Raw genomic sequence first — 20,930 nt, 5'->3', positions numbered from 1 at the left:
ATTCATCAAAAGAATTAATTACTATGTTAGCTACTTGGGATACTGTCAATTACAAAACATTATTGCAAATTACTTGAGGGATTGAAATTTTGTTTTGGTACTATTAATAGATTAATTTGCTAAATCATGTAGTAATTATGAATACTTTTTTCTTTTTTGAGACAGGGTCTCTTATCACAGGGCTAGAGTGCAGTGGTGCCATCATAGCCCACAGTAACCTCAAACTCCTGGGCTTAAGTGATCCTCTTGCCTCAGCCCCCTGAGTGTCTGGGACTGTAGGTGTGGGCCACCACACCCAGCTAATTTTTCTATTTTTTTCAGAGAAGGGGAGTCACTCTTGCTCAGGCTGGTCTTGAACTCCTAAGGCCTCAAGAGATCCTCCTGGCTGAGCCACTGCAACTGGCCCAGGACTACTTTCTAATTAGTCCTGTGTTGCCCTAACATGTACATGTGTGTGCATCTATCCCTCATCCCTTGTAACCGCCGCGTTCCCTGTAAGTCTTCGTATTCTAACCAGGGCCCTTGCTAGCGTGTAAATGTTGGCGAGAACACCCACAACCCATCGTAGTAGCTTCTTTAGCAGTCTTGCCTAAAGGCTCTGGATCAAGTAAAACAGTTCGCCAACAAAGTCCCTCAACCCTGGACCCCATTTCCTGATCTTTAAAAGATTCATTCAAAGTGTGAGTGATATTTACACATAAGAGCCTCCCGCCCTGTTCCCAGTTCTTTCAGTCTGTGACAAATAGGTCAACGTGCATGGCTAGCGAGGGGCAGGGGAACGGGGCACCTTTCTCCTACCCCCTTCTCGAGCTAGCTCTGCCTCCAAGCCCCGACCCTTCCCCTGTCCTTCCACCCTCCTCACCGCCTAGAGACGCACACACGTGTCCTGAGGCCGAAAGGTAGGAAGGCATGCAGGGGGACAGCGGTAGCCAGGGCTCAGAGGAGGAGGTGGCAGGCTGGAGCGCTGTCCTTGCTGGTTTACTGTGCCATTCAGCAACAGGACAGATGCTGATTGCCTCTCCTCTTTAAAAGAGACTGCCAAAGAGCAAAGGGATGAAAATTAGGCTGCAAAGAAAAATGTTTACAGTTTTAAATATAAGACAAATCCTATTTTCACATTCCAAGTGCTGTGCATGATACAAGGAACAGGGAGTGCAGATTAGAAACTAGAAAGTGGCCGCAGACGTGGCAGGAAGACGGCATTTCAGGCCCCACCCCAGCAGTGGAGAAGCGCTCTGGCCCCACCTGGTCAGGCTGGACCTGGAGCGTCCTCCGCACACTCGGGGAAATGCCAAAGCAATGCGCGTGTCCGCTCAGGAGCAACCTCCCCAGAGGAGATGGGCACAGGCGGCCTGACCCGTGGGGCAGAGCAGGGCTGGGCCGAGGGGGCCAGGGCAGAGCTGTCGGGCAGCAGATGGCACAGGGGAGGCCAGAGGAATAGCACCAACCATCAACCCGAACTGGGCAGGGCATCTGCCCGTGGGTTTCTGCAATTCTCTTTTTTGTTTAATGGACAAAGCTCCTCTTTCTCTTCGCTTCTTGGCGTGAGAAGGGAGGGAAGGCCAAATTTGTTGTTGATGTCTTTGCCGGGAGCTTAAGAGCCTTTTAAAAAGGCACAGGTGGGTGGTGGCTACAAGGTGTCACCTGAGATTTACTCCCATAAATGGGTCAGGTGTAAAAAAACGGCCGTTAATTAATGCTGATGAGCAGAGAATACATTGCTTACCCTGCCAGCTCAGCATGGAATGTGTTAGTTAATTCCAGGCAATCTAATTACTGAAATTCCTGGTCTGCCTCTCTCTTCCCAGGGATGCTAGCATTTGAAGTGCCTGGAAGACGGCTTTGCGGAGCCTGGGTGTCATTTCAGGCTCATCCTCTCCTCCCCTGAGCACGTGGTACTCAGAGAAACGGGTGGGCAAGAAATTCCAGCCCAAGGACGGAGTTAGAGGAAGAGGGGAACCCTGGCTTCAGAGGAGAGCTGTGACTTTTGGGGGCAAAGTAGATAATCTCTTCTTTTCCATGTGAAGGACTTTGCCCTTGGAAGGGACCCTAAAGCAGAAAGGGATTCAGAGCTGGTCTAGCTGCCGTGGAAGTCCTTGGCAGGGCAATAAATCCATCGCAGCTGAGAAAACTGTTTACTTACAGAGCCAAACCAAGCACGTCGGGCCTTAATAGACTACAGCTGGTTGGCTGCTTCCATTCCTGAGTTTGGTTCTGTCCTCCAAATACTGATGTAAGGCACTTTTGATGTCCCCAACTCCTCTCAAACCTGGATGAGGAGATGGTCTAATCTCGGCTTTGGGCAGGAGAAGCAAAGGGAATGAGGAGGGCAGGGGGGGCAGCAAGGGTTTCATTCCAGGCTTCTTGTAGGGGGTCTGCAATGCAGCTGAAGTGGCCCTGGGACTTTAGAAACTCGCACTTAAACTGGCCTCAGCCGGAGACGGCAGTGGAGTAGAAAACGTTGTTCTTGACCGTATGGAGCAAACCGTCAAGTAACAAACAACAAACCACACCAAGAATGCCTGGAAATGAATGCTTCTATTAACTGGGGTAAGAGAAGCTATAAAGGAACGCAGCCTAGGTAGAGCAGCAAAGGACTCGGGGGCGTCAGACCAGCAGACGCAACAAAGAAAATGCTGGTGTGGGAGAGTTCTCGGGGGTTGGGGGTGGGAGATTGACTTAGGTTTTAAAGATGGAAAGAGAAAAATTGACTAATAAATCACATGATGTCCATCCACCAAGAGCCCACTCTGGGCAAGACTTGGCAGGAAGGGCGAAGTTAAAGCCAGAATGTTTCCCCTAATTCTGTCAGTACAGTGCCCCTGCAGCCACCCCAGCCCAGCCCAGCCCCGCTGAGACCCACCCTAGTGGGCAGGGAGGGGGGGGAGGGGGCAGAGTGGGATCTCACCAGCTGCTGGGGCTGGATTCTGAATTGGGAGGGAGGGGCTGGCTGTCCCGCACTAGGGGACATATCTCCCCTACTTTCTCCACCACATTCAGAGATAATGGGCGTCACATTATTTTGTTTGTTCTAAAGAAAATTGAGTCTGCCTCGGAGCTCCTACTTCCCAGTGATAAGAAGTCAGGTTGGTTATGGGTTACCCCCACCCCCTTGGGATCTGTGGAAGTCCCAGAGGACCCAGGAAAGCATGACCTTGGGATTGCTGACCTTAGGACAGGAAGGGAAGGGCATGACCCACCCCTTCTGAGCTAAGTAGGATCTTGGCTGAGGCTCCCAAACTGCCCGGCCTGATGTCCATCTCCCGGCCATCTGCACATGACAGCCTTCAGGGAGAGGCTTTGACACCTCTGGGTGCTGTACAGGAATTGGGGGCACAAGTCCGTGCCACTTATGGACATTGTCATCCTTCCTACTCTCTGGCCTTGAGGAAATCACCCATGTCTTCTCCTGGAATAGGCTGTTTCCCCCACGTGGCCCCTGCACCAGCCTTCCTGGATTGTCCTAGTCCTCCAGTGTGGGGTGTGTTCTGGGGTGTGGGAGAGCATGTGTGCATGTGCACAGCTCTCTCCTGGCTGAAGCTCTAAACTACAGATGCCAGGAAAACTCCCCCAAGACTAGGGAGCTTGGATGTCAAACACAAAGGCCTCTCTTGGGATGGGAGAGGCATAAATGCCACTCATTCTTGGACTCCCACTGAAGCAAAACCAATGCAAATTGCTCTCTCAGTAGGTTATTCTGCACATTCCTGTTTGCATCTGGGGCTTGGTGCAAGTGCCTCCCTCTGCATCTACCTGGTGATAAAGGGACGGAGAAGCCTGGGAGAAATGAGATCATGGTCCCAAGGGCATCCTTGCTTTCATCCCCTTGCCATCATCATTAACATCGTCTTCATCACCACCAACACGCATCTGTGCGTGCATGCATACGTTAAAGTGCGGAGAGAGAAAGCCGTGTCTGACAGTTTGAGCTGACTTTGACCGGGAATGACAACAGGGCCCCTGAGAGGGAATTCTTCCAGGTAGGGGGTGGCGCCTCTACTGGCCAGGCCCGGGGAATCCTGGCATGTGCGATGGCAGGCTTAGCAAGGGATCCAAAATATGTTACCTAGCATGTAGCGAGGAGGGAAGACCCCCTCCACACTGATGACTTGGAGTGTCCCTGCTCAGCGACCAAGCATGTGTCACCACCAAATGGCTGCAGATGTGTGAGTGGGAGGCGCTGTGCATGGTGAGTGCTCATCTCAGCCCGCAGTGGAAACTTCTGCATCCCGGGCTGCGATGGCAGGGTCTAAACTGGGAGACCAGGTGGGCCGCTGGTGAGCAGTGACCTTGAACACTGTTTCTGTCTCCGCAGACCTCTGGCTCTATTTCTGGCGGGGCAGAGGTGGTGCCCGAGTAACCGAATCCCTGCTGGTGGGGGCAGTGCTGGGTGCAGCCCCACGGGGCCCCTCTGGGGTCCTGGCTCCCCAGCAGGCCGCAGTAGGGTGAGGGACCGTCAGAGACTAGGCAAAGACTGGGGAACCCGCAAGGAAATCGGACTATAGTTGGGGCTGCTGAGCTTTGCAGAGCTCCTGTGAATACTGTGGCTCATTTGCAGTGGTTGTCATGAAACACCAAGTAGATCTGGTGCAGCTCATTCTCAGGGGCTGTGAGTTACCGACGGCTCCGCACCACTCTGGATGAAACACCACGGGACGGCAGCATGTTCCAACAGATAATGAAGATTGTGTCTCCAGAGGGTTTCCTCCTAAATTATAGGCTGTCATCTGAATTACCTGCTACATTTGATGTTGGGTTTAGCAGGTGATTCAAATTATGCATTAATCTAGCCCATGTAGAATAAGAAAATAGATCCTAATAAGAAACTTTGAAGAAAGGTTCCCCAGTGTGAAACTATCAATTATTAACTGCTTATCAATGGCTCCCTTCTATCAGGTTGCTAAGCTGGTAACAACAATTTATTTAAAAAATAAAATAAATAAATCTTCTCCCTGAATTTGTGTTGTCTGTATTTATTATTGCTGTTGTCACCACCATTATTGTAGCTGTCAATCACTTCTGAAAGCAGAGATGTAAATAACTATTTAGGTCATTCCTAAGCTCTCTCTGGAGGGCAATTGCTCCTTCTAGCATGTTCTCCCAGGCTTGGCTAGGACTGGTTTTAAAAGGATCCTGAAATGAAGTCCTGTTCCTTCCCCTGGGAAAGACTATTCCGTGGTTAGATCTGATCACAAGGGCAAGTTTCTTCTTGTTATTCTTTCTCAACTTTCTTTTATAAATGTCATCCTAGCAATCACTAATCACAGTGAATAAGAAGTTGTAATTAATAAAGGCCCAAATTGTTCAAGTGGAAGATTACTCTTTTGAATTCTTGTATTTTTCTTGGAAGATGTCCTCAAGTTAATTATTTAGTATTTTTTTTTAAATCAGTCTTGTTTCTGAAAAGAACAAATTGATCACAGTAACATGGGGGACGGGGGTTGGGGTGGGGGTGGAAGGGATTATGTATAATGTATGCAGGAGAGAGATGTTAAAAATAAAAACAAGGTTGGGGGCTTTGCTGCTCCCCCTGCTGACTTTTTAGAAAGGAAAAGATAAGCAGCCTAGACTCAGAGCTGCACAGATCCTAAGGATGCTTATTCAGTGCCAGTGAAATACACAACCCAAGAGGTGCCCACTGTCCTGGTCCATTGGTGGCTGGGCTGGGCCAGTGAAGGAGCAGAGCGGGAAGGAGCAGAGCCAGAGCCAGCATGAGGGAGGGCTTGGTGGCTGCAGGGCCCTGAGGCCTGACACTTGACACCCTAAGGGATCCTGTCTTTTAGATGGAGCCGTCCCGTGTCCCCAGGATTAAAAACCTCCATCCACATTGGGAACAGGGGAGACTTAAAAGTTCTAAACCAAAACACAGAGACAACCGTTCAAAAGTGAGACATGGAAGAGCACAAACTAGAGAGATCCATTTGTAGAGTCTCTGGTTCTGTGATAGAGGGCAGAGGCAGAGCCCGCAGAAGTCTCCAGAGCCCCTCCCTGTCCCCGACCTGCTGGCACTGGCTTGGCAACTCGGCTTCCCTCCTGGGGCCGGCATGAGGATCATGTTCCCAGGTACAATCCATATTTACGTGCTAGGTTCCCTTGTTAGGCTCACTGATGCCACTTGTTTTTAAAAAGGACATTGCTGTGTATTTATTCTCCATGTGCAGCAACTTCTGGGGCTACAATGCCCCAGGGAGGAGTCCTGTTATGCTGCCGGGCTCTGTGCTGTCCATGGCATCTTGCTGGAATTGGGTTACAAGGCCTGGATCACATTCCCGCTGACCTCAACTCACCCTGCTGGCCTCGGGAAAGCCCTGAATCCAGGGATCTTGGATTTCGACAGAAATCTGTGCCGGAAACGGAACAGCTCTGCATCTCAGCCGGAGTGCTGAACTAGGCAGGGGTGGGGATGGAACGGCAGTGCTTGGATCCAAGCTGGAGGGGCTAAAACTCATTCATCCATTCACTCATTCCTTCACTCACTCACTCATCAGGCATTCACATAATTACAGATTAGTTCCCATAATGACAATATACTGCAAAGTGAATCCATGTGGGTCTTAAGGAAAATTGTTTCTCAGCTCTGAATCTTTCCATGTTATGGTAAATTGTTGGCAAAAATGACCCCAATTCTTCACCTCTCTATATCCACTTTTTTAAAAAAATGTGGTTTTGCAGTTTTCTTTGTGAAAGAGAAGGAATCTATTTCTTCTGCTCTCGAAACTGGGCTGGTCTTCTTACCTCCTTTGACCCATAGAACTTGGCGAGGTGAAGATGGGCCAGTTTGGAGCCTTGGCCTCAGGAAGCCTGGCACACTCCGGCTCTCACTCACTCTTTCAGAACCCTGCCACCGTGGGAACGAGCCCTCTGCAGTGTTGCTGTCTGATGGAAGAAAGAGGCCACATGGAGGGGAGTCCAGCTGCCCCAGGTTGAGAACATTGTAGATCACCTTCCAACCTGCTGGCCCCCAGACCTGGGTGAGTCCAGCCAAGGTAAGTAGAGCTGCCTTTTCAACCTTTGGCTGACTGCGGATGCATGAGTGAGCCCAGCTGAGACTCAAGACTTTCCAGCTGACCCGTAGGCTTGTAATCAATAATCAGTGTTTATGGTTTCAAGTCACTAAGTTTCAGTCCGGTTTTTTGCACAGCAATAGCTAAGGCACACACACACACACACGTGCACACACAGAAGGGCTATGCATCAACACTTCAGTTGGAAAATAGAACCAAGTCCTAAATTTCCCATCAGGCATGCCAGATGCATTCCCAGCAACAGATAGACAAGGCCGATTCCGTACACCAAGCTGGAAGAATTTGTTGTTATTAGGAATTCCAAGACCATCCCTCAGCCAGGACCATGGAAGGTGAAGAAGGTTGTGGCATAATCCCTGAGAAAGCAACCCACTTTGGATAGGTGAGATGGGGCTGGTTCCAACTGTGGACTTTTAGAAGTGGGGAAGGGGAGAGGGGCTGGGACAGCCAGCACACCCTTGTCACTACCTAACGCTCATGGTGGTGAGGGGCCCACGACCACGGGGCCACCGCAGGCCTAGGGTGAAGGTGAGACATGGCAGGGAGGCTGGGCATGTTGTCACTGAAAGCTTGGCCCTTGTCCTCAGGGACACATCAGAAGCACGAAAACACGTGGTTTGAGGAAAAGGAAAGAGAAGTTTATTACTTTGCTGGCAAAGGAAGAAAAACAGCAGACTTGATTGTTTTAAAATCCAAATTTCTTGAACATAAGCAGAAATACAGAGCCTTTAAAGAGAGGGCCCTCAGTTTTAGGATATTGTGTTAATGAATTTAATTGTCCCATCTCTGTTGCAGACAAAGCCTATGACCTCCACCACCTGGGCCTACCTGGAGGGCTGGCTTGGCCTAGGATGGCTGAGCTATCTCCTGTAACACAAGACCTTTTCCCTGCCCCAGGGATGCAGGCCAGGCCACAGTTTCGTAAATGAGTGGGGGAAGTTTTAAACAGACAGAACATATTTTTGTCATTTTCTCCAGGCCATTCCCTCTGTTACGTATTCCCCACTGTCACGATGTTAGCTTCCATATCAACCGGAGGAGGGGCGGGGACTCTGTTACAATATCAGGCAAGACAGGCTTGGTTTTGTCTAAAGAGTTGGTCCAGACTGCCTGGCTGGCTGAATATTCACCATTATTAAAGGTAGTGTAGACCCTAAGATGAAGACAACTCCTTTTCAGGAGCTCAGGGTGAGAAGAGACCACTTTTGGTGGCAGTAGAGAGAGATGGCCACACAGAAGTGGGCGCATTGGTCTGGGCTTTGAGAAGGGAGGCCATGCCATGGCTTGCTTACGCCTCACTACCTTGTCACCGCCACCTTTGTGGAGAGCTGCTGGCTGCAACAGTGACAGTGTGAGACTGTTGCTGCTGGTTCATCTCCTGTTCCTTTAGGCAAAGGAATTTTTGTGCATTTCGGAACAAGGAGCTCCCTGCGTGCCTATGGGTACCAAGAACCAAAGACACTACAGCCATTTCTGTGGCACCATGGCCAGTTAGGGAGGCTGCTCTGTGTGCTGAGGCAGGAGGCGGGGCACTTGGGGCCATCCTAACAGGCTCATAATGCTGGGATGGGACACCCCAAAGCTAGGCTTGGACTCAAATCTATAAAGGCAGGGATTCCCCTGAGGGGTCCTCGGGTCACCTATACTAGGGTTCTCGTGCAGGGCTTGTTAGACATACAGGGTCCCCCAAACCTACTACCTCAGAATGAGGGGGGCTGGCCCTGAGAATTGACCCGTTTAGCAATCTCTCCTGACGATGCTTCTAGCACACTAACTCAGAGAAGCACTACCCTGAAGGAACCCCCCCCCCAGCCCTGCTGGCTCCACAGCCAGGTGAGCAAGCCCAGCACTCGCTTGGCCTTACAGTGACCTCGCACTCCACACATTTCCTCCTGTCTTCCAGTGCCTTTCAAATAGATGTGTGCACCAGAATTGCCTGGAAAGATTTTTCTAAACTATGTATTTCAAGGCCCCATCCCAGACTAACTACATCAAAATTTCATAGGATGGGGCCCAGGGGTCAACATGTAATTTTAGAAAACAAATCTCTCTGGTTGTCTTTGATGCTTAATCAGATGAGGGGACTGCTGGGCTCTACACACCATGGGTCATGCACAGGGGACACCAGTAGGTGACCCATTCTTAAATCAACACTCAGAGATCAAAATCTACCACCAGCCTTTTAGTGTATTTATTCAGGCTATGTGTTTTTTCCTTTGAATTTGGGGGCGCTCTGAGTCAACTGATTCTTGAGTCTTTGAAAAACAGAGGGAGAACAATGAGCATGAACTTGCAGGAGGCAAACTGAAACAACATGCCATCTGCAACAAAATCAGCAGAAATTCCCCAAATGGCATCATGCTGCCAAGACGACTTCGCTGTCTGCCTCTGTGGCATACAGACCCTGGTGAGGCTCAATTATCCTCCACACATGTGCTCCCAGGGAGCCCGGCAAGAGGAGGGACTAGAATGTTCAGTAATGAAGTTCCCAGGATTTTAGAATAAAGGGAAGGGCAGGTAAGTCAGAACTCAGCTTGCAATTCTGTTACAGCTTTGATTGCTAATAATTAGCCAGTGATTCAGTTGTGATACTGGCACTACTAATCCAGTTGAAAAATAACTGATGGGTGGCGTCCTGACTAGGGACATGCATCACAATGGAATATCTATCCATTTATTTGACAAATATTTATCTACCCCATGCAGAGCAGTGGGCAAGTCATGAGGCTTCTGCTTTTGGGTTGCTTATGGAAAGGCAGGGGTGACACACGAAGTGGAGGGCCCACCCACTAAGGACTTTAAGGGAGGTGTTGTTCAGCTCAGGAAAAGTAAGGACATTTTTAGGGAGCAGATTGGATGTGAGTAGCCTTGAGGAATTGGTTGGGTAGCTTAATGGCATAGGAAGTACACCCGGCGCAGGAGGAAAAGGGGCACAAATGTGCCCGGCAGCAGTGGGTGTCGCAGTTAGGAGAGCCGTGCTGCTCTCTGTTGTTCTGGCACATTAGAGATCGGAGAGCTCTGGGGTACAAAGGTGACGATGGGGGCTGGAAGGACAGCAGGCCTGGAAGCAGGGTGGTTGCGGGAGGTGTGGGTGTCCCGGCCCCTCTGTGGTGCTCATGACAGATAGGACCAACTGGTCCCAGCGGTCTCTTCCGTTAACGCTGCGCAGAGCCTGGGAGGCCTTTCCCACACCGCTCGCCACGGCCCCAGCGCCATCTGGAGTCAACTCACGGGAATAAGCTCCTTCTCCCTTTCTTACCCCTCCTGACGGTGGAGGAATTAGCATTTTATTCTGGAGACCATGACTGGAGGAGACAGTCGTTTTTACCCCCCCTTGAAGGGGTGATGTAATCAAACATGATCCTCCGGAGGATTAATCTGCCAACAGAACTGGAGCAGACTGGGAGGTGGCAGGGCGCAGCTGAGATGGGGCGACCAGGTAGGAGAGGACTGGTCACTCGGCGGGAACTGCTGAAGGCCACAGTCAAACTCGGAGGTGATGAAGGGAGCAGGAGGGAGAGGACGCAAGGGAGAGGCCTTTGAGGGGGGAATGAGCAGGGCTCAGAAGCCTGTGGAATATTCAGGGCTGGAGGGTGGGAGGGATCAGGTGACTCGATTTCCTGGTGAGATCTGGCAGCCCGGGTAGAGAAAGGGCGCTCAGAAGGCGAAGCAGGCTGTAGGGGCACATGACGAGTTTAGTTCCAGAATGTTGAGTCAGAGAAGCCAGCACCACACTGGGGGACATGGTGGGCAGGAGTTTGGAAATGTGGAGCCAAATCAAGGAAAAGGAGGAGCTAGAAGTGGGCCTTTGGGAATGGAGGACCTGTGACTGGTGGCGGGAGGTGTGGGGGTAGGTGAGGTCGTCCAGGGAAGGAAGGTAGAAGCAGCAAGAGGAGGAGTGGACTGAAGGAGAGAAGGCAGGGGACAAGAGCAGCCTGTGCTTTGAACCTATTATGGGAAAGACCCTGCTTGTATTTATCTTCCTCAGTCTAAGTGTTTCCAGCCTGTTTGAAAACATCCACTTTCATGTACTAAAAGCCTCTGGTGAATACAGCACCCCCTGCCCCTCCATCAGTCAGGTTCAGGAAAAGACCTAAACTCAGGCATAGTCAATAAGCATCCACAGTCCCTGTGGACACTGGTTTTGTTGGTATGCAGACGTGCTACAGAAACCCCTCCTGTATTCAGGAGCTTTTTTCTTTAAATTGTCCCCATGGTCTAGCTGGCAGAATAAGGCCAGCCCTGTCCCTGCCGGATGACCAGGGGAGCTTATGGGATCAGAGGAGAGTTTCTGGTACAGCAGTTTGGTGCAAGGGGCTTGCCCACTCCTTACTAGAGCACTCGCTTTGGCTTAAAGATGGGGTTGGAGGCATCCAGGTAGGCCTGGTCCCCAAACCTGAGGTCCCCCCAGAGCCACAGATGCAGAACGGTTCAGCCCTGCATACATGTCCTCAGGGACCCCTCAACTCCAGCCAGTATTTAGCCAGTTTAAGGCCCAAAGTGGGCTGCTAAAATGATACCAAGGGAGACATTCTGCAGAGCTGTCTGCTGAAAACGGCGTTCTAGTCAATGAGGTCGCACTGTGGAAATTGACAAAGGTAAACTCCCATATCGATTGCCCCAGTTTCCTTTAAGGCTTATCTTCCTGACCTACTTTGTCGAACCCATCAGCCTCCAGACTCCTCGTGCTCTGCCTTCCCCCTGTGAATTTTGGTCCCTCCAGCCCCTTGGGCATCTGCAGCTTCCCCTCTCTGTCCGTCCTCTGCGTCCCCATTGTCTGATTCCTCTTCGCTCTGCTCCTGGCGGGGTCTGCCTTGGCCTTCACATTATATCGCATCCTGGCTGCTAGGTCTCCCTCGTGGCCTGGGGGCTTCTGCTCTGCCTACAGTGGCTATAGAGTGGCCAATCCTTGGTTGGGGTCCCTCTGCTTCTTGGCAGGTGACATTTCTGCCCTCCCATCGAGATCACAGCTGCTTTCTTGCCAGAGATGTAAACCACACTTATCTTGGCTGAAGTCATTGCTTTCATCTTTGCATTAGCTATGGGCTTTGCCCTTCTTCCGAGAGGCAAGCTCTTCCTCCCGCCTACCTGACATCAACCCAAGAAGGTAATCATGATAAACATTGTCGTGATGATGGTAGTAGCAAGAACCAATACAGATTGCACTTAGCATGTGCCGGGCCCTAGTCTAAGATCCTTACAAGGGGAAATCTTTCAGTCCTTACAATCACCCTATAAGGTTGAGTTAGGCACTGTTATTATCGCCATTTCACAGATAGGGAAACTGAGGCACGGAGAGTTTAATTAATGTGCTCAAGGTCCATGTAAAGCCCTGCATGCCACGACTGAGATGTGGTAAGCTCTAGATAAATATTAGCTACCAAGTTACTTGGGTTATGAGTTCACGTCAGCCTCCACTGGCTGTCATCTTGGGAAACACACCTTGTCTTTCTAAACCTCATATCCTCACATGTAAAACATGTCTCATTGGCGAGCTCCTTTCCGATTGTAACCTTCATGTTCTTTGCGCATCTCACTCCTACTTTTCTGCAGAAGAAATCGTGTTATCTCAGGGATTTTTTCTTTCCAGCTTTTCCTGGGTTTTGTAAAAAATAATCCCTTGACTGTTCTGGAAGCTTCAAGAAAGTAACTTGAAATAATGCCCAGGGGACATTCTGTCTGCTTCTCTTTCTGTCAGAGGGCTGTGGAGTCACAGCTATCCCAGTGTCTACAGGAGCCTTCATTAAACCAGCGTTTTGATACTAAATCAACGTTTTCCTACCCGGAGTCCCTCTGGGAGAGGCTGGGTCAGTCCCCAATCACACTTCCTCCCTCCTGGATCTTGTGTCTCCACTGCATTAAGCAGAGGAGGCACTCACCACCCTGGGATTTGGCCGGAACAGAGTTTAGCATCAAGGGCTTCCCCTTGGCCATCAAAGGATTTTGTTTCCTTGGAACAACCGCTGTGACAGAGGGTGCACTGGTTTTGCTTCCTGATCTGTTGCCATTTACAGGTGATTGAAGTTCTGAGCTCCCAGCCCCGCAGAGGGACAGGTGAGCTGACAGCTGGTCATGTGTGCTTAAGATCACGGTGTTGGCAGATTGTCCTTTGATCATGTCCTTTAAAGTCTAGGAAAATGACCTCACAGGGAGGTCTCGGGCCAGGGTGCTGAAGGACAGAGTGTTAAAAAGAGAAGACTGTCTTTGAGTCCTGCAAAGCGCAATCCAGTGTCCCTGCCAAAGCTGCGCGGTGGAAGCCTGCCTGGTATTAATAGCAGCAGCTAACATTTATGGAGCATTTACAATGTGCCAGCTGCCGTGCTAAGCACCATTTAATCCTCACAATGACCCTCGGAGATAGGTATTATTATTATCACTGTCAACGCTTTGTAGATGGGGACACGGAGACAAAGAGAGCCTGAGCTACCTGCCCCAGTCACACGCTAGTGCCAGGTTCCTGACACTAGAGCTCACATCCTTACCCACTGCACTCCGCCGCCTTCCTCCTGAGTCCTTGGCGCTAAGCACCCCCCTAGTGCAGATAAGGTGGCCAGAGGACAGCACCCAAAGGGCTTCTTTGGCCCCAGTCTTGAGTTTGCATGCCAGGGGACCTTCTGTTCCGGGTCTGTGTCTTGGTGCTGTGGATTCAGAAGCTCTGTTTTCAGTGTATCTAGGGGGCATTGAGCCTGGGGAAGAGAATTCCTATTGCCCTCACAGGAGCAGTCAGGACACCAGCACGCAGATGTTAGGGCGCAGGGTGACCCATCCCAGCCATCTGCATGCTAACCCCTCCTGGCAGGCCGTCTGCTCAGAAGACCACCTGACAGACAGGGAAGTTGCTCAAGGGACATTTCCATTAGCAAACAATTCTTCTCATCTCTGGGGATCTTCCTGCCTGGTTTATTGATACTAGTCTTTGGAATTCAGACTACTTTCTTTCTTGATGTTTATTGGAGATGTTCCAATGCATTCCTACCCTCCAACTTTTATTTTCCAATATTCTTCCTTAGGCCTTAAGCCTTCTGTTGTTACAGCACTGCTTTATGAAAACCGTGGTAGAATTTCTAAGATGAGTTTTATTTTATACCAATACGTTACAATTCCTGCCTTCTAAAGAAGAAATAGAAAGAGAAATGGATTGAGAGGCAGGAAAATCGGATGCCAGGCTCAGCTCAGCCCCCAGTGAGCTGTGTGGTTTTGGGCAAGTCAACCCAATGGACGGGTTGGACGGAGGATGGTCTGATGTATTCATTTTGTTAATACTTCCTGCCCAACCCTCTGGCCTGGAGGAAGCTTAGCGTGTGCTCCTGCCTGGGGCCATTTAGACTCTTGGGCAGGGGAAGGAGGGTAGCAGGAGTGATGGGGGGTGGAGCAAACAGTTGGAGACATCCGAGTAGCACGTGTCTAGGGCTGCTTCTCAGCGAGGAGCTTTCCACGGCTGAGGCCACCCTGAGACCCTTCAAAAGACACCCACCCGGCACTGAATTACATGGGAAATAAGGAGACTGAGAGGAACAGTGTGGACGTTCTTCTGGTCATCTTCCTCTCACTTCTAAGCACCATGCTCAAAGTTGGCCAAGGCATTATTTTTTTTTAACTTCCCTGTCATTGGAAGGTGGATATTATAAATTACCCTCCAGAAAAAGTAATTGCTAACCTAGAGATCTGGACTTCCAGATCTCATCAGAGATATTGAACTGTTTTCAATATTTCAGAAAGTCTCTTGGAAATTGTTCATTTACACAGATGTTAATGTAGATGCTAAAATGTCAAATTTCTTTGCTCTTTGGTTAGAATTACACAGTTCGATGTGGTAGCACTGGTTATCTCATACTAATTGGAGAGCTGATTGGCAGCCATCTATATTTTGAATAAATACTAAGTAGGGAAAAGGTAATGACATGCACTTATGTGTATGTGTCTGTCATTTACACTCTGTCCTGTTACAAAGTAGTTGGGGATGGCTGAATTACTACTTGGTTGTCTTTTTTTTTTTTTTTTTTTTGAGACAGAGTCTCACTCTGTTGCCTGGGCTAGAGTGAGTGCCGTGGTGTCAGCCTAGCTCACAGCAATCTCAAATTCCTGGGCTCAAGCAATCCTTCTGCCTCAGCCTCCTGAGTAGCTAGGACTACAGGCAGGCACCACCATGCCAGGCTAACTTTTTCTGTATATTTTTAGTTGGCCAATTAATTTCTATTTTTAGTAGAGATGGGGGTCTCGCTCTTACTCAGGCTGGTTTCGAACTCCTGACATTGAGCAATCCGCCCACCCTGGCCTCCCAGAGATTGTTATTTTTCTTAGTTGTAGAAAATCTTTCATAACATTGGGTCCTTGGAGAAAAAAACCTAATGAAAGAAATATGAGGGAATGAAGGGTGTGAGGGAGGGCTCTTTGTGGTTCATTATCTCTCGTCACCAAGGTAGGCTGCATCAGTGAAGGACATTTATAGGCCCCTCTGGGAGGGGGAAACTGAGGCTCAGCTTCAGAGATGCTCCCCCACCTCCAGCTTGGACGCACAGACAACTTTCCTGTCTAATAAAACCATTGCATGCTTTGTGTTTACCCGAGGCCGACTGTCCAGTTATTTAAATTCACAAGGACTGACTCAAGTCCCAACTTCTCTCTGAAACTGCCTTGTAGACCAGAGTCACTGCTTGCTTCTCTGCATGCCTGGGGCCCTTTCTTTACCACCCCATTTAGCAGGTAATTAGGCACTGCCTTGGTGTCTTAGCTGAATGTTCCTGGGTTGTACATCTCTCCCCAGGCCTCACTGTAGGCTTTGCTCAACTCTTCATCATTGTACGACCTTTACTATTCAGAAATGCTTTGGCGGTCATCACCATGCTCGATCCTTACATCAATTGGGTGAGTCAAGTGGGAAGATGTTAATATCCTCATTTTACAAGTGAAGAGATGGCAGCTCAGTGAGGTTAAGGGACCTACCCAGAGGCACCCAGTGGGCCATTGGTGGGGCTCGAATATAAACCACTGATGCCTCGTTTTCTTTCCACTGTGCTATGTGCTGCCATTCTGGGTATTTAATCCCAGATGCAGTTGCTTTTAAATTATATCACCTTACGTTGATAGGGTAGCAACAAGTATTCTCAGAGGATTCTAGTGAGTTCTGATTATGCCCTTTGAGCGGGAATGGGGCTAGCCCAGGGAGCTGGGAGGGGCATGCCGTAGCTCTCTTTGCTCAGCACACTTGATTTTTCCATCTGACGCCTGGTCCAGCCAAGGGCTGGGGAGCCTATGACCCTACATTCCTGTTCTGTCAAGAGGATTGAAAATGTAAAAGCCATCCTGGGCAAATAAAGCTGCCCTGCAAACAAGGAGAAGTGAGAACTGGCAAATAGTATAGAAAGCCATTTCCGTTTGCTTTTACAGATCCCGCCTGCTTGTTGAGTTTTGCTGCTTTGTTGGTCTCAGTGTCACTTTCTAATCTTTTTTGTTCCCCCACTACTCCCCTTAGGCTCTAGTTCTGGATTCACTGAGGCGGTCAGCTTGTACCCCAAATCCTCGCTTCCCTTCTCGGTCACAGTGGTGACCTGGAAGGAAGGGATTCACTGTGTCCTCCAGAGCCTGCAGGTTCAGGCTCAGCCACCCCTGCGCCAGAGGCTCATTTCCCCAGCCAAGAGGAGGATTTAGCTGCTCCCATGGGGTGGCTGCCAAGTCTCAATCCTGGACCCTGGACACATGAACCCTCCTCCTGGGAGGCTGAGAAAAGAGTTGCTTTGTTTCAAGGCAGGCAGGTGAATAGACAGGGCGAAGCATCTGCCCTGGAAATGCATTTCACACAGAAAATAACATTTACATGATTGCACCTGCAAATACCAGCGTGGCATTTGCTGAGTTAAACACAGAGCCTTTGCTTGCTGACCTTCCCCTTGCCCCAGGCCCTCGGTGCCCCTGGGGTCTGGAAGCCTCCCCGTGGGGAGGAACTGTCCCCCCAGCTCTGTCCTCTAAGGGCAAGACATTTCCTTCTTGGCTTGGCACGTGTGTCTCCAGCACACACAGAATCCAGGTTTTAAGCTAATTCTGATCCCGGCGGGCCATGATGTGGAGGCAACGACAGTGAGAATGTTCTTGATGACCCTCTCACAGTTTCTATTTTCTGGTTCTCATAAGCTACAACACACAAGATGATCGATCCTTTCTATATACTCTTCACTGCGTATCTATGGTACTGTACCATTTGTGTAAACTTTCCTCTTTGTCTTGTAAATGTGCACTGTCTCCCTCAAAAGATTATAAGCTCCTGGGAGAGACACTGCATCTTTTACTACATTGGGTCATCTACACATAGATATAATTTGTGTTTATGCTTATAAGATCTTACAAGCATAAAGAAATATATTGAAGGGTATACATTAGGTTGTTGATATAGATTATCTGGGTGAGGGGCAGCTAATATAGATGGAAGAGAGTGGGAGGGGTGGTTAAGCAAAGAAAAGGGACAAAAATACTACACTTAAATAAAATCCAAATGTCCCTGCCCCACATGTGTTCCTGGAAAGTCACATTAATGTGACTTTCAGGGAAAAAAAAAAAAAAGAAGAAGAAAGCCAAGGTGATGAATTATCTGACCAGATTTATGGATTTATGTGAAATTGTGCATATGTGTAAGGAAATTAACAGTATAACAAAAGAAGAGAAAGGTGTACTGTGCACATAATAGACATTCAATAAATACCCGGTATATAAATAGATGCCGAATAGTGTGTGTGTGATAATTTTATAGATTTGAATTTTCAAGCAGCTAATTATTTGCTAATTAATTTGATCCCTGCAATGCTTGCAGCGTGTTCTCACACTCAGAATCACTAACGTTCTCTGGTTCATGGGTAGGGTGACCTGCCTGAGAGACCCAGTGTCACATTGTGAGACCCAATGTGACCACTCGATGGTCACATTGCTCACCTACCAGACCTGGCGAGGGGTGCTGAGATGGGGATGACAGAGCCCCAACCCTGGCACGCTGAGTTAGCCTCAGCAGGGAAGGGGATGGGTGTGGGAATCTGCATTCGAACAAGCATCCCAGGTGATTTTTGTGCTCATTAAAGGTTCAGAATGATTGCTTTAAGCATTGTTAGCTGCTAAAGTAATGCACTGCTTTTATAATTAACTTCATTCAGACAAAGCGAAACAAAGATTTACTGCTTATTATATTTAAAAAATCATTCCTCATTGTGTGCCCTTCCTTTATTTTATTGCCAGTATTTAAAAGACATAATTCATGTGAGCTTTCTAACGTGTAGATAAAACTTCAGATGAACCCAGCTAACTTGGTGGGAACCAAATCCCTGAACTGAAAATGTCTCAGTAGCTTTCCTTGGGCCAGCTTTATGCAATGAATGACCTGCCCAAGTGAAAGGATCTTGGATCCTTTGTCATCCTAAAACAAATTTCTAAAAACAAAATGAATATATCAAACATAAGAAAAACATGGTAAATAACAGCAGTCACTCATGCTCTTACCACCAGCTTTGTCCAGTCTTAACATTTTGCTATGTTCTTTTGAAAATATATTTTTTCATAAATAAAACATCATAGAAAAAATTGTGTAGTCCCTCTGACCCATCCTCTTTCCCCCCTGCCCAAAGGCAACCACTGTATCAAATTTAGTGATTTTATTCCCATATATGCAATATTTATGAATTTTTACCATAAAATGTACACACACAATGTGGTATGACATATCTTAAACTTTATATAAATGGTATCATATGGTCTGCATTTCTCTGAAAATAGGTCTGTTTGCTCAATGATTTACCATGTAGACATAAGTAACTCCAGCTCATTATAACGGTTATATAGTATGGCATAGTGTGATATAGCACTATGTAGTAGAGAATATTAGCATAGCATGCTATTGTGTGAATGTGGCACCATTTTTAATCTATTATTTTTTATGGACATTTAAGCTGTTTTAATTTTGTAACTACAGGGACAATGCTGAAATGAACTCCTTTGGTGAATTTCTCCTGGTGTGTGAGGATTTTGTATATCTAGCAACGTACTTGTATATGTACATCCCTAGCTTTAACAAATATTGCCAAATTGTTCTCCAAAGAAATTGCACCAATTCCTATAACCACTTCTTGAATAGTCCACCAAGTTTTTCCTTCTGTGGTCTCAAATTTAAGAGCAGAAACCAGACATACAAGCCAAAGGAAAAAAAAATAGCTTTGAAAACTCATTTAGTTAACAGTAGAACTTACTCAACTGTTCTTTTTCCAATCTGCAGGCATTTCTTCCATGTGACCACCTGCCTTCAAATACAATCAGTGCATGTTGGTTAAGCCCAGGTGACTAGGCGTTTGCAAGGGAGGGGTCAAAGTTATACATGCAAAGAGACTTATCCTCCGAAAGTTTAAAGACTAACTGGGAAGCTAAGACATAAACTATAGATAGAAGTGAATTATTAAATAACAGTTTAACAGTAAGAGAGAAAAGATATCCCCGGGTAGTACTGGCTCATCACTAAATGAATCGTGCTTACATTAATTCTATAGGCATTCACAAGGTGGGGGAGTCAGAGCTTATACGCTTCTCATTTGCCACAGAATGGTTTCCTAGCAACCATCGCTAGATGAGAATCAGCTAACTCTGCTTTTTTGAACCAGACCTTATTCTGTTAGAAAAATGAGTCAAATAAATGCCAGCTTAAGGGAGAATTTCACCATATAAAACTATATTTGAAATCTATGACTTTTGAACACAGGTGTAAGTGGTTTCCTTCACCGGAACCTAACAAAGGCGGATGTGTGGAAATGGAAGTGGCACCACATTTAGGGACTTGGACACCTAATTTTTCCCAGGAGTTGAAGTGGGACAGTGATGAGGGAAGAGGCAAAATGCAGAGCCAGGGAAAGTGGGAGAAGCGACAGAGCCCACTCTGGCATTATGGAATTGAGGGATCCCCTAGCCACGCCTGGCTGGGGAAGTTGTGGGTTCTTTCAGGTAAAGGATGGTGAAATTAGTCATTTGGGCATTATCGCTGGAGTCTTGCTCCCTGTCACCAACTTCTACTTTGTCACCGGATGTTAGCTCCAAGAGACTCTGTGTCATAGATTTCCCGAAGTAGAAAAAATAGCATTAGCCTGATATTTCCTTTCTATTTCTCTTACCACTTCTTACCACCTCTGATGGCGACTGTCTGGGTGGAAGAGGACAGATCTTGTGGATATTCCCAGGGAGAAGGCACCTGTCCCATGCACCTGTCACCCCAGCGGCAGCAGAACTTGACAGAGGAGGCACAATCATCATTGAAGGAAAGGGTTTCTGAGGCAAACTCATTCAAAAAGGCATTTCTTGGCTCTTCACATAGAAATGGAGAGTTTCAGAATTACCAAATTCTGGAGTTGAAAGAGACTTCTACAGATCAAATACATAGACTATTAAGAAACAGGACAATTCTGCCTCGTTGTTTAGATATATTTGTACCCGACCTCTCCCGGAGAGGAAACTGTCTCTTTACCTTTTCTCTTTGTACAAAAACAAATATTATCAGACGTTCTCAGAGACATTTATAAGAAGCATAGTTTGTTTTTGTAAGCTTTGTCAATAAGACTGAGAATAAAACACAAATTAAGAGATCCTGAAAAACTTCTATTTATCCTTAAAATCTCCTAAAGTTTTAAGTTAAGTTAAATTTAGAGTTCTGTTAATAGTAGGTCACTTGCATGCCATTTTCCAGCAAAATGTCATTGAAAGTCTTTAGATACCAGTGTTATGCTAATTTGAGAGTTTTGTTGACAAATATTTTGCTTCAAATGGTACATTAAGCTATACAAATACCCCTTAGATATTCCTTGACGTTGTAATTTTTGATATACCAATATTTATTAAAAATGATTAATTTCTTTGAGTATAATCATGGTAGCAGATATACAAAGAGTCCAG

The 20,930-nt window shown here is 47.7% G+C and overlaps 1 long non-coding RNA gene across 1 annotated transcript in view; it reads left to right on the top strand.

Annotated features, from left to right (window-relative positions):
- The window catches only part of LOC142871375 (uncharacterized), a 49,231-nt gene extending 28,398 nt beyond the window's left edge, over nucleotides 1-20,833 (top strand). The window contains exons 2-3 of the long non-coding RNA XR_012919624.1: nucleotides 6,835-6,986; nucleotides 20,196-20,833. This is a non-coding gene — a long non-coding RNA (uncharacterized LOC142871375). The remainder of the gene's footprint in view (nucleotides 1-6,834; nucleotides 6,987-20,195) is intronic.
- The last annotated feature ends 97 nt before the right edge of the window (nucleotides 20,834-20,930 follow it).

Source organism: Microcebus murinus, chromosome 6 (assembly GCF_040939455.1).
Source record: "Microcebus murinus isolate Inina chromosome 6, M.murinus_Inina_mat1.0, whole genome shotgun sequence".
Taxonomy (NCBI): Eukaryota; Metazoa; Chordata; class Mammalia; order Primates; family Cheirogaleidae; genus Microcebus; species Microcebus murinus.
Note: the sequence above shows the minus strand (reverse complement) of the source record. Positions and strands in the feature narration are given on the sequence as shown.